Source organism: Cavia porcellus, unplaced genomic scaffold (genome assembly GCF_034190915.1).
Source record: "Cavia porcellus strain 051 isolate PalLab524CR breed Dunkin Hartley unplaced genomic scaffold, mCavPor4.1 scaffold_5, whole genome shotgun sequence".
Taxonomy (NCBI): Eukaryota; Metazoa; Chordata; class Mammalia; order Rodentia; family Caviidae; genus Cavia; species Cavia porcellus.
In genome coordinates this window covers 33535291-33549214 of record NW_026947488.1, presented here as the reverse complement: position 1 = coordinate 33549214, position 13924 = coordinate 33535291, and the positions used below count along the sequence as shown (strand labels likewise).

The window sequence follows — 13924 nt, the reverse complement described above, 5'->3', positions numbered from 1 at the left end:
AGAGGGAACACTGCAGATTGACTGGGACCATTGACCTCTGACAGAGTGGCCGATGGCTGTAGTGGGACAGGGTGCTGGGAACTGTGCACAGCCTCCGGGTCTGGTGTTGCCCCTGAAAATGCTGGGGTGCAGAGGATGCCGATGCCCTACCCTCTCAGAAGGCCACTCTGTCTGCTCTGCTGGGTGGGCTGTAGCCAGGCCGGGGTGCAGGTGAGGAGCGGGAACCTTCTGCACAGACCTGCAGAGAGGCAGGTGGATCTCACAGGCCTCGTCCAGGGAGTAGTTGAGGGGGTTTCAGAGGTATCTCACAAGGGACCCTGGCACACTGGACATGTAGGGGGTGGAGGAGAGGGTTGGGGTGACTCCTCAAATCTGGCCCAAGGACTGGAAGGACATGACAGTCATGTGGGAAATGTACAAGAGCACAGTGAGAAGCAGTCCATGGCGACGTGGCAGGAAAGGCACATGGATGTGAGGACACACTGCACCCATGTCATAGCATGTGCCTGTGCACACACTCACACCACTTGCCATCACAGGGTGGGGACAAGGACTTTGCACCTCCACTCTCAGACGTAGGCAGGTGACCCATTGATTGGATTGTCACCAGTTCAGCAAAGACTGAACAGTCACTCCTACGTCCTGGGATTGACAAAGATGGTGGCTATTTGCAGCCTCAAGGTGGGGAGCAAGGGGTTGGCCTGAGGGAGGAAGGAGCTGGAAGAGGGGGTGGGGGGCTCACAGGAGCACTGGGACATCAGAAGTTAGGGCCAGCAATGAGTGGTCGTTCTGCTTGTAAGAGAAAAGTCACATGGCTCCGTGAAGAACAGATAAGAAAGAAGATAAATCACAGACGAGCTGCTGCATTGTCTACAGTTTTTTTTTCAGATTTTAACTAGAGTGGATTGAAAGCAAGGGAAGGATGGATTGGAGAGATTCTTCTAGGTAAAATGTGTAAAAACTGGCATCCAGGGAAGACGGGCTTGGAGGGTGAAGCCAGACACACAGTGCTCCTCTAGCTTCCCCCTGAGGCTGTGGGACTGCGCATTGCTGTATTCCCTGAAGAGAGGAACAGGAAGGAGTGCATCTCAGCTCGGGTTCCCTGAGGTATGGCTGAGCCCATGAAGCGCCGTGTTGGGCCTGAGGGGCCAGAATTTTGGAGTCAAGGCCTGTAGAGCAGATTGGGGTAGCAACTGTGTAAGGGGCTTCAGCCCAAAGAGTGAGTTTCAGCCCAAAGAGTGAGTCCCTGTGAGGACACTCCTTCCAGAGTGTGAGGCCACAGCAGGAAGTGATCCCAGAACAGGAAGTCCTCCTAGATGCCAGCTCCTTGACCTTGGACTTCCAGCCTCCAGAACCGAGAGCGGGCTGTCTCCGCTCCTTACAGACCCCCGGTCTGGGTTGTGAAGCCCTATGACATGGACTAAGAAGAGGACAGCTGGCGTGGGAGGAAGGGTCTGCAGGAGGAGGCTGGGGCAGTGCAGTTTTTGGAAGATGTGGGCTTGGTGTCAAGAGAGCACTGGCCTGGTGCCCAAGAAGATAATTGGTGAGGCGGGGTGCTATGAAACACAGGAAACTCAGCAGGGGCTGACTTGCATCACCAACGCACACAAGTGTCTTCTGAGGAGCAGATACCCCGCCTGAAGTGGCGCTGCCTGTACTCACCTCTACCTGGTAAATCTGGGAACCTGCAAGTCATGCTTGTCCCTCAACCAAGCTCTGATCCGAAGGGCGGGAAGTTCAGCACTTTACTCCTGCATTCCTGGAAGGGTTACTGTCCTAAGGCTTCATTCCCAAAAAGACCTCCCACTCTGCTAACCAGGGGCTGTGCCCAGGATGAAGTCCAGCTTTCTACAACATAAGGTGGAACAAGTCTCGTCCTGGGCCAGCACTGTGAATGTTCTGGAAGTTGGGTTGGAATTTTGGCTTTATATGAACAGCTTGAGAGACTAAAGGACTGAAAACCAAATGATGGAGAAAGTCCAGGAAGCCCTACATCCCTTGTGGGCAGGGTTTGGACAGGAGGCCTGGGTTGGGGCAAGGGGTTTGGATGCTCCTGGGGGCCATCTTGGTCCAGCCCCACCGGCCAGCTGCTGCCCCACGATAGGAAGCTTCCAACACAGTTTAAGGAAATGCATTACACACTGCATCTTTTCCATTCACACAGAACCTGAAGGCCCCAGCATCTTTTCTGGGCCTGGTGTAGAGCCAGGTGCTCCATGCCCTGTGGCTTCAGTCCCCCTTGGGAGGTCGCAGGCCTTTGGTCTGCTCTGCTTCATTGCGGGAGCAATCAGACCTGGGCACTCACTGTCGAGGTCGGACAGGCTGGGGAGCAGGAAACTGCAGAAGCCCTGAGAAGCTCTTGAAGAGGTCAAGACTCAGTTTGCAATGCCTGTCTCTCCCTGCCATTGGAGCTCTGGCTGCATTTTCTGAGATGACTGTAGGCTTGCAGGATGAGGGCAGAAAGTCCACCCCTGGGTCCCAAGGCGGTGGCACAGAGTGACTCAGAAACATGAGGGACCCACTGGCCTTGTGTTGCTGGGGGAGTCACACACCTCCAGGAGGCTTCCAGCCCATCCCATAGTCCCTCTGGAGGGCGCCTCGTGGGTTCCATGCCTCCAGGGATCGCTGCATCTGGCAAAGGAATGAGTGGGACAGATGAACCCCTCCATGCTTCTGTGCTCCCCACTTTCACCCTGGGCTGGGCTAACCTGCACCACCCTCCTGTGGGTGGGCTATGGAACAGAGAAGCAGCAGCTCCCAGGGGCTTAGCATCATGCTGGGCTGCAAGTCCCCGTCCTCAGGCACCTGCATGCTCTTGGCTCCCAGTTCCACCCTCTGGCTCTGCTGCTGGGGAGCCCTGATGGGGCAGAGTACCTGTGGGATGCTGTTTCCCAGTGGCGACAGCCTTTGAGCAAAGGGTGCTGCGTGTTAACCTTGGGACAAAGTTCCCAACCAGCAGTGGGAGATGCCTCCCAACTTACAGTCCTGGCCTGTGACAGTCAAGGAGAGAAGGGAGCTGAAGGCCATCCCACAAAACCAAACACATTGTGAACACAAATATCCTTGGGGTGGGGTGGAGCTAAGCAGTGCAGTCTAGCTACTGCACATAGAAGAGGCCCTGGGCTCAAACACACACTGCAAACTAAATGCCCTTTGGGATGTGATCCCTCCTGGACAATCCTCCTTCAGCATCATGATGAGCTCCCTCAGTCCCTCTGTCCCTCTGTCCCTCTGTTCCTCTGTCCCATGCAGCCAGTTCCGCTGTGGCCCAGGAGAGCAGATGCAGGGTGCCATGGTGGCGATTCCGGCCAGCATGTGAGTCAGGGCCAGATGGCATCCCTGCTCCATGTTTACTCTTGTACCTGGACAGATTAGTCAGCCAGAGGCCCAGCACAGCCTGAATGCCATCTGGCCAAGTGTGGATACAGGCTGAAGGTGACAAACCAGCCCTCCACACCTTGATAGCCAGAGGACACCGTGGTCACCGGGAGGAATGGCCCTGCCTGACAGCCTAATGAATACAACCTCCTATGTACTCCCGCTGGGCAGGCTGTAGTTCCTGCCTGGGCAGATGTGGTTCTAGGTTGCTCAGGCTGTAGTTTGGGGTCCAGGGTCCGCCTTAGGGGCCTTCCTGATCAGGACCCTGGTCCACTCCTGTCACTCCTCCCTGCAGACCTGGGACCAGGAGCCCTCCCACAGCTGCTGAGTCCTGTCTCTCTCTGCCCAGCTTCCTCCCAAAGAGTCTGGACTTTGGACTCACAGCTGCCTGATTTTCTGCTCTGATCTTGAGGTCTTGGGCAACCTTTCCAGGCTCCCTAAGTCTCCAGCCTTTGTCTGTTAACTGACAGTTGTCACAGGTTAATTTATCTGTGTATCAAGCAAAGCACCAGGTTCAGGGGAAAAGGTGAAGGAGAGCTCCCCAACCAGCCCTGCATTGTCTGCTTTTATTCCCTCGGTGTGAGACTCCTGTGGAATGGAAAGTGGCTGTCCTTTATCCTGGGAAAGAAAAAAAAACTCCTACGAAAGTAACTGCGCTGCCTCCTCGGTGTGTCTGAGACACACAAATAATGACATGGAGAGATTAAATTGAGACTGCTGGCTGAAGGGAGAGGCTCAGCAAGTTACAGTGATGGGACACCAGGCCATCACTTGAGGCCAACTCTAAGACTAAACTTGGATCCAGGCAGGCAGTAGGCCCTGGATCGCAGCACTTGGGAGGCTGAAGCAGGAGCTTTGCTTGAGTCCAGGAGCTTGAGGCCAGCCTGAGTGATAGCCACCTCTCAGGGAATAAATCAACAAGATGGAAATAGTGCTCAGCTCTGCAGAGATGCTGGCCTCATGAGAGGCTGCAAGACCAGCTTTGCAGAGGGTCCTTCTGAGCCCCGCACTCCAGGTCCACCCCGGGGCCCTCGGGCTCCTCTGACCTGGCTGCTATTCTCCACCCAGCACCCCAGAAAGAGGGTGGCCAGGCCATGCATTTAACAACCAGCCTGCACCCAGCATGCCACCCTCACTTGTGCTGGGACAATATGTCAAGGGACGAGTGCCAGATTGTGAGGAAACCTCGCTTAATTCCAGTTAGGCTCACGGGTTCATGAGAGGACTTGTGCTTGTTCTGAGAAAAGATGCAGTGTCCCCATGGTGACCCCCATGCTCCCCGAAGTGCTTCTCACCTAGAGTCTTCTCTGGCCCATTTTGGGAAATTGTGAGGACATCTGGCCTCGCTGCAGAGATCAATGGGACTGGGAAGTAGGGCCTTTTCTGCCCATGGTGTTCCAATGAACGTTTTCAAGCTTAAGAAACTGACTGTCCAAAAATCAAACCCATTGATTTTTCCAAAGGGCGAGTACAAGCAGATGGCCCCATGGCCAGGTCTTCAGATGGTTTTCCTGCCCAGAATCTGCATCCTCCAACCCGAGCAGCTGCTGCCCTGGAGGCTGAGGAAAAAAGAGTGGGCACAGGCCTGGGCCGCTGCCAAGAACCCTACTGAGGGAGGCGTTTTCCTGGGGCCCAAGGTCCCCAGACGCCAGCCCAAAGCCTCACCCTGGAGCTCTCAGGGACCTCTGGCTGCCACACTGTGGGTTGGGTACATTTCCCCACCACAGGGAACTGCTATGAGCAGGACACCACTGTCCACACAAGACAAGTGTGACCTTCAATGTAAAGCACCAGTAGGCAGCTCAGAGCCAGAGAGCACGTGTACAGCCTCGTGTGCCAGGGAAGCCACAGCTGGTGACAGAGGAGAGGGCTGCTGGGCCAGCACTCCAGACACAAGTCCTGACAGAGGCATGGGGCCCCCTCTCCAGGGCAACCCCAGGCCTCTGGATTCTTCTCCAGAGCATGCCCCCCCTGGGCCCAGCCCTGGTCCAGCTCATCCTGCAAAGCTAAAGGAAGACATCGGGATCTGGTCTCCATTCTGCAGGGTTTCGTCTGTTTCGGTGCCAAGTGTCAAGGTCGGGTCCCCTGCTCCACGTGCTACCCGTGCTCCACCACCAAACTGCACCAGTGCCACAGCTGGTCCTTGATCTTTGCCCTGGCAGGGTGCTGGCCAAAATAGCTCCAGAAAGGTCCACAGTCAGTGGCACAGAACCGGGACCTGACAGTCCATGAGGGACCTGTGGGAATCAGGATGTGGAACTCGAGGCCTGGTCATGGGAAGGACAGGACTGGTGAAGCGGGTGGGAACAGCTGGTGTGGTTCCTTGAGCCTGTGGTCAAGCCTACCCTCCTCTCTCTCTGTGCTGTGCGATCCTTCACAGACCTGATAACCTCTCTGATCATTCATTCATCACCTACAAATATGCAAGAAATATCTGATAGTTTATGAGCTGGCTATAACTTCAGGGTGCAGATCAAGCAAAAAAAATAAACCCCAGGATGCATTGAAATAAATTCAATGAAATATTATTTTATATATATAATAAATTGCCATGATTATGATGCAACAGTTGAAGGTGGTACTCAGCTCTCTGCTAGCTAATTTCTGCCCAGCATTTCAGAAAGAAAAGTGTAGGCTCCAGTTACTCTGCAGTGGTATATAGTGGTGCATTAGAAAACCCACTGAGCTGTTGTTGTGCTGAAAATTTTCACAGTGAAATACTGGGATGTCCGTCAGCCCAGCAGAAGCCAGCAGTCTTGCACATGTCCAGCAGAGTTTGGTCTCCATTTTGGAAAAAAAGTGAGGGCAGCATTCTCAAAATGTAAAACAAAGCAAAATAACAAATTCTGACCCAGTAAGATCATGTTGCAAGCTAGAGATATTTATTCTAGCGTTATTTACAGTAGTATATCATTTGGTAAGGCAAGGGAAGAAGAGAGGAGAGGAGGGGAGAGGAAAAGGGAGAAGCGGGGAGGGGAGAAGGGAGAGAAGAGAAGAGGAGAAGGGAGAGGAGAGGATGGAAAAAGAGAGGGGAGGGCATGGAGGGAGAATGGGAAGGGAAAGCAAGGAAAGGAAAAGAGAAGGGAGGAGAGGAAGGGAAGGGAAAGGGGAGGGGAGGGGAGGGGAAGAGAGGAGAGGAGAGGGGAGGGGAGGAGAGGGGAGGGGAGGGGAGGAGAGGAGAGGAGAGGGGAGGGGAGGAGAGGGGAGGGGAGGGGAGGGGAGGGGAGGAGAGGAGAGGAGAGGGGAGGGGAGGAGAGGGGAGGGGAGGGGAGGGGAAGAGAGGGGAGGGGAGGGGAGGGGAGGAGAGGAGAGGGGAGGGGAGGAGAGGAGAACAGAGGAGAGGAGAGGAGAAGAGAGGAGAAGGGTGGGGAGGAGAGGAGAGGAGAGGGGAGGGGAGGGGAGGGGAGGAGAGGAGAGGGGAGGGGAGGGGAGGAGAGGGGAGGAGAGGAGAGGGGAGCGGAGGGGAGGGGAGGAGAGGAAAGGGGAGGGGAGGGGAGGGGAGGGGAGGGGAAGGGGAGGGGAGGGGAGGGAGGGAGGGGAGGAGGGGGGAGAGGGAGGGGAGGGGAGGGGAGGGAGGGGAGGGAGGGAAAGAGGAGGAGAGGAGAGGAGAGGAGGAGGAAGGGGAGGGGAGGGGGGGGAGGGGAGGAGAGAAAGGGGAGGGGAGGGGAGGGGAGGAGAGGGGAGGGGAGGAGAGGGGAGGAGAGGAGAGGGGAGGGGAGGGGAGGGGAGGAGAGGAGAGGGGAGGGGAGGGGAGGGGAGGAGAGGAAAGGGGAGGGGAGGAGAGGGGAGGGGAGGGGAGGGGAGGAGAGGAGAGGGGAGGGGAGGGGAGGGGAGGAGAGGAAAGGGGAGGGGAGGGGAGGAGAGGAGAGGGGAGGGGAGGGGAGGGGAGGAGAGGAAGGGGAGGGGAAGGGAGGGGAGGAGAGGTGAGGAGAGGGAAGGGAAGGGAAGGGAAGGGAAGGGAAGGGAAGGGAAGGGAAGGGAAGGGAAGGGAAGGGAAGGGAACGGAAGGGAAGGGAAGGAGAGGGCTGCAACTCACCCTGACATCTGCCCAGGGAAAGGGCTCCACACTCAAGCACCCCGTAGGCGGTAGACAGTAGACCTGCCTCACACCCACTGCTATGCTAAGTAAAATAGCACAGAGCAGCAAGGTTCTTACGCTGATTACAGCTGGGTTAAATAAAAAGACAAACAGAACAAGGAGGAACATCAAGGGTGGGAGGGCGGGCAGACCCTGCTTTCTTTATGTAAGTTTTCCCTTTGATGTTGTTAGGCACATTTGTTTCCTGAATGAAAAAGAAAGGTTTTTGTTATTTTTCCAGAGTGTTACCAGCAGCCTTAATGCCCAGGACCGGCTTGGCACGGCTGGCAAGGAGAACACAACCATGCCATGAAAGCGGACCTCGCAGGCTGCCAGACGCATTGTTCCATCGCTGCAGCAAAGGCTTTGAACACAGCAGCCGCCAGGTTAAGGGCGCCGGCTGGACAGCCCCTACCTGGCCCCGGTTCCAGCCCATTGTTGCCACCAGAACTTCTGCCAGGACCTCATGGCCGAGCTTTGAAGTTGAGGTCACACAGCTTCAAGGTGCAGACCTTGGATTGAGGAAAGGGGCACGATGCTCCCAAACTGAGATGACCCCAACACATGTCAGGAACAGAGGCCAGCAAGAAGGCAGACACGAGACAGGTGAGGACACTGAGCACAGGCAGGGCACTCAGGTCAGAAACCCAGCTCTCTCTTCCCCTTACGCCCCGTATAACAAGAGAACTGTAATCACCCTTTGTTGTGGGCCAGCTAGAGCCAGGTCAGAGCTCAGGTGACCACATCTCAAGCTTGGCTTCCCAAGTGGAGCAGGGCATGGCTGGGAGGATTGCATGCTGTCTCTGCTCACTCCTTGCTGCCTTGAGCTTCCTGGCAGAGGTCTTAGGTACCTTTGATTTGGGGAGAACTTCAGACCCAGGAAACCCGACCAGGGATTTATCAGCAATGTCTCATAGTTCTTCTGCATATGAGAAGCAATGGTGACAAACAACAACAAGATTCCTCCATCCCTCCGGGCATCCGAGTGTGTGTGTGTGGAGGTGATAACTAACACTGCAAACATGCAAATGGTATCTGATAGCGTGACTTGGCTATAACTGAAGAATGCAGGTCAAGCAAGAAACATTCTGAACTCCACTAAAGTCAATAAAATGTGGGTATTTCCTGCTTGTCACACTCTATCATATGAGCTTTCTCTAAACTAGCTACAGGAATACCTCAATCCACCAACGCTTCTGTTTGCAAACAATTTAGTTCACAAAACTATTCAGCAAACATTGCTTCCATTTGCAAACTCCACGTCAGTGACAAATGCAACCGCATCCATCTCCACTCAAATGCAGCTATAGGTAGAGCTAAGGCATGGATATTATTAGATAAGCAGATATCTACGAGCCCTGACTATGACCAGGGTCTACAGGCAGAAGAACCAGCGTGGTCGAGAAAGGCCAGGATGGGCACAGAACTGCACAGAGCCAGTCAGTGGAGATCACAGTGGCCATTCTAGAAGTTGGTGGTTTGAGTCCTTAGCAGGACAGCTTGGCCTCACCATGTACCTGTGAGGACACTGAGCTACATGCTTGACTGCCTCTGGGCTCCTGGTTCCTCTGCCCAAAAAGGGTTTCCAGGAAAAAGCAATCAGCTTTTTCATACAGTCTGGGGGCCAGGGCACCCATGAATTCACTGGGGATGACCCAGGGCTCTCCAGCCCAGTTGGGGAAAAGCTTATGGTGAGCTCCTGGGGGACAGAGCCCTGCACACAGCCGGGCCAAGGAAGCACTGGGACAAGAGCTCAGCCCTCGCCCACCCTGGAATGCTGAAGCCAGGTGGGAATGCTGGAAGACATTGTCTCTGCCACTGCTCCCCTTAAATTGGGGCCCTTAGTGACCCAGTGGCCTCATTAACTCAGGAGAGAACAAAGGCTGCAGGTGTGAGAATGAAGTGCTCTCGGGTCACTCTTCAGGCCAGACGCTTGAAAGCCACATAGAGCACCTTCATCTGGGGTCTTGAGCCCAGCCCACATGGCATCTATGATAGTGTTTCCCAGAAGCGTCACCGGGTCGAGCTCCCTCAGGAGCCCTGCTGGGTCAGCCACGTTCAGCTCCGGCGCCCACTCTGCCATCTCTGCTACTCTGCCAGATGACGCTTGGGTACAGTGGCATCAGACTGCACCTGGGACCAAGCAAGTCCCTAAGGCCCTGAACTCTGAGTTGGGGCCCCTCTGGATGATCTCAGAAGAGCAAGCGCCTGTTTTTAGATGTCACATGCACTTGAGGTGCCATCTTTTACCCCAGCCCTCAGGGCCTGAGCTCCCCTCCAGACCCCAGTGTCCTCACTATGCCAGAGGAGGCCGTGCACTCAACCTCTGCACCTCTGCACCCTCTGTGAAATCCGAGTCCTCCCAGAAAATCTCCAGAACCCCACACGCCAGGGACTAGAGCATGAGTGTGTCACACAGCAGGAGGCCGTCTACTTACTTTCTGGAGGCCACATCCACTGTGGTATGGCCAGGCAGCCCACCCCAGGGTCCCCATGTTGGGACTAGGGGGGGTATTAAAGTCAGGGTTGGCAGTTGCTGAAACTCTCTTCCCTGTGTGAAGTGCGTGCCTGTTTCTTCCTTCCTCCTCTGCTGGACTTAGAGTTTAAGCAGGCCTTAGTCAGGCTAAGATCAGAGACTCTCACTATCTATCTATCTATCTATCTATCTATCTATCTATCTATCTATCTTTTGGAGGTACTAGGAACTGAACCAGAGCCTTGGTACTGAGCTATAGCCCCAACTTGTCTGGACAGGGTCTCTCTAAGTGGCTAACTTTTGATCCTCCTGCCTCAGCCTTCCAGAGTGCTGGGGTAGTAGGTCACAGCACCACACTCTTTCCATTCTTGGGGCTGCACAACTCTGGGCAGATCTCGGACTTCTCTGGGCCTTGGTTTGCTTAGGTGTAGAAGGAGCTTGCCTATCCCCACCCCGTCCCAGAGAAAGGGGACCCACAGAGACATCAGGTGTGCTTCATACCACATGGCAGCTCTAAAGAATTCAGGGTACAGGCATCATCTCTTCCTCAGCTCAACTCGCCTGGACTCCGTTTCTCCAGCCTTTGTCCCCAGCCTCTGTGAGCAGCACCCACCTTGGACACCTGCAGCCTTTCAGCTCTGCCCCAATCCTTCCAGACCTCTCTGGATCCTCTGAGCCAGTGCTGGCTCCCTGGCCCCCCTTCCTTTCCAGTGTTGTGGGCCCCAGCTCTGGTAGCTGGGGTAGTGGAGGGATTCACTGCATCCTCCCTGGGCCGGGTGGAAGTCAGTAGGCCCCAGCTATCCCAAGGGAGACGCCCTGATGACGATCTCAGCATCACCAGCCTCTTGGGCCCAAACCTCGCCCTCTCACTCTCAGCCTGGCATAGTGCTGGGTGACCTCCAGGTCTGTCAACATGAGCACATTCTCTTCTGCACATCCTGCACTCTGTCCATTCCAGTCTCCAGGGTGCCAGAAACCCTCTGCCCTCATCCTGGTCTCCCCGGCCTACAAGTGCGGCTCCTCTGCTCCTGGCCTCTCTCAGTTCCCATGCCGTCCTTGAACTGCTGCACCTTGCCTGCCTGCCCAGACCCAGTCTAGTGCCCTACTGCAGCCCCCTGGTTAATCATTGTCAGGAAGATAAGGTCCTGCATTCCTGCCCACCCCTCCCATCCTCCCCCACACCTCCAGTCTCCTGAGCTCTCAGCTGGAGGCAGGACCCCTGAGGGAATCTACAACCAGCCAGGGGCTGCTTTGGGAGTGGTCTCTCCCTCCTCCTCCTCCTCCTCAAGGCCAAGACTTTGGAGCAAGAAGGCCATTGGGGCTCAGGAGGGCAAAAGCCAGGGTGAAACCAGTGTCCACCACCGCAAGTCCCACTTTGTCCAGTCACACCAGAGGCCCCCTGCTGCATCCTTGCCCCAAGTTGGATGGGGTCTCCTAGTCCTGGTCCCAGGGTCAGCGTTTGGTGGCTCAGATGTCTCTTTAGTCTTGCACGTATCCTTCTCCCTTCATTGAACATGCCATCATTTATAGGCTGCATCTTTGCCTTAATGTCATCTTTACCAGAAAACAAACACAGAGTCACCAATTGCAAACTCCCAGAGATGCGACACACACACACACACACACACACACACACACACACACACACACACACAGGACAACTCCTATGCAAGCAGCCAAGCCCTGGCTTCAGTCTGCTCGCTTGTCTGGGTCTGGCAGGCTAAGCTCCATTGGGATTGTCAACACATTCTGATGTCCCCAATGCCTGCTACACCTAGGTGAAAGGTCAGCGAGTGAAACGTGTGTGCAGAAATACTGGACAACCAGAAAAAGAGCTGGCATTTTTGAAGTGTACACAGCATGTCAGGTCTAAGACTAAGCATTTGGCAGACATATTTTATTTTCATTGTTCACAATTAAAGTTTATAAGACCCCGGAGAGCTTGAAGCAATCAGAGAGGCAAAGCGATTCATCCACTGCCCCCCAGCTAGACTGGCGCAGGGTTGGGGTTTTAAATTAGAGTTTGACTTACATGGGGGTTTGATTTTTTAACTCGAGCTGCCTTTCCACAGAAGGAGTCTCCTGGCTGCTGTGCACACACCACAGCCCAGCACCTAGGGGACTTCCCACCCTTTTGTTTGGCCAGAATCCTGTTTTTTAAAGCTCAAAAAACTACCAGAAATTTAAGAATAGCTTGGGCAGCAGAGAGGGTGGCAGATCAGCCCCTCCCATGACCTGGCTGCCACGGTTAAAAACTACCAGAAATTTAAGAATAGCTTGGGCAGCAGAGAGGGTGGCAGATCAGCCCCTCCCATGACCTGGCTGCCACGGTTTCCAGCTCACGATTTAGCAGTGCCTTAAGTTTAGGCTGGCTGTGTCAACTGGGCTGGACCAGGGGCGCCCTCACAGGTCAGTAAGCACATTTATGGGTGTTTCCAGAGATGATTGGCACGCAGGCCAGCAAACCCAGGGAAAAGACCCACCCCCATGTAGGTGGCAGCATCCAATAGCAGGCAGCTCCAAGGGAACGAAGGGGAAGGAGGAGGAAGTCACCCTGCTCTTGAAAAGTTTGAGCAGGTGCGTCTGCTGTACTGCCATCACCTGTGGACATCGGACTCCATCTCTGCAGCCTTTAAGGGGATCACAGACGGCGACTCTCCTCTCCTGAAGCTTCCAGGCCATCAGCCCTAGGGCTGCATCCTTGGTCACTCTTGTTCTGCAGCTTCCAGCTCTTGGGCTGAGCAGTTACTGGAGTGTGCAGCTCTCCAGGGTGTAGATGACCGCCGTGGGCCCTCCTGCTTGATCTGCGAGCCTTCCTAGTAAATCCCCAGGGTCGTTTATTGTCAATTCTGTTCCTCTAGAGAACTTTCCCCAACACAGCCATTAAATCTTCTTCATAACAACTGAGCAGGACTGGGCGCAGCTCGCTGGTAGAGTACTCTCTGCCCCAGCCGGTGGGAGGCCCTGGGCTCAGTCCTCAGCACTGCAAAGAAAGAAGGGAGCCTGGCTTCATTAATCTGCTGTTTCTTATGCTTCTTTCTGTTAAAGCAATTGCAGAATGCTTCCTGGAGTTAATATTATCACTGCAGGGAAACAGTGACTACCAAACTGCCAAGGGTACGTACGTGAAGCCTTGGTCTACACCCTACAAACTACGACAATAAGCTCAAAGTGGGTACAGACCCAAGGCAAATGTGCAAAATGTTCAGGAAAAAAAATCTCATGTTAAGATGCACATTTAAAAATATGACTCCATGAACACGACATAGAAGAGAAAAAAATTAATAAATTTGACTTAAAATTAAATAGGTCTGCTTTACGTAATTATTTTAAAAATGAAGAGAAAATCTTTGATCCCTGGTACCAGAATAAAAAATGAAGAGAAAATCCACCAACAAGGAGAGATCAATATTTGCAAAATACATAATATTTAAAGAATTTATCAAGAACATGTAAAAAAGCACTGTTGTAGTCAGTGGTTGTACACAGAGAACACTAGGATTAGAACATGGAGTTTATAATATTTTTATAATGGTCACCGGAAGTTAACACAAGAAAATGCAAGAAATCTATCCGCAACACCAAAGACATAGATTATTTAGTCAAGAGCCTAAACCCCATGGCAATGTCCCACGTGAGTCCAGATAAAAACCCAGAGCTCAGGACAATGCCTCCCACGAGTCCAACTGGAGGTCCAGAGCCCACAAGAAGGACTCACGCCAGTCTCTCTTATGGATCCGTGCCGGGAAGACCCAAGGGTCAGTGGTGGAAGCCAGAAACTCCATGCCAGCGGGATGAAGGAGCTGTGCTGGGGGGATGAGGGTTCTATGCTGGAGCCGAGAAGTCACACTCAACAAAGACCAGGGCTATCCTGAAAGGCACCACAGCTGTCCTCAGTGACACGGAGGCCCTGAGCTCTGACAACGACAAGCCCAGTCGGGTACGTGCCAGGAAGCAGCGTGATGAGTTCATCCTGGAGACCAAGCAATACA

General features: G+C 54.1%; 1 protein-coding gene across 5 annotated transcripts in view; it reads right to left on the bottom strand.

Annotated features, from left to right (window-relative positions):
- Positions 1–11814: 11814 nt before the first annotated feature.
- Positions 11815–13924, bottom strand: part of Foxa2 (forkhead box A2) — a 44568-nt gene continuing 42458 nt past the window's right edge. For all 5 annotated transcript variants that reach the window (XR_010047461.1, XR_010047460.1, XR_010047457.1 and 2 more), the window contains 2 exons: positions 12251–12915; positions 11815–12167 (listed from right to left, as the gene is read on the bottom strand). The gene's annotated coding sequence lies outside the window, so the exon portion shown is untranslated. The remainder of the gene's footprint in view (positions 12168–12250; positions 12916–13924) is intronic.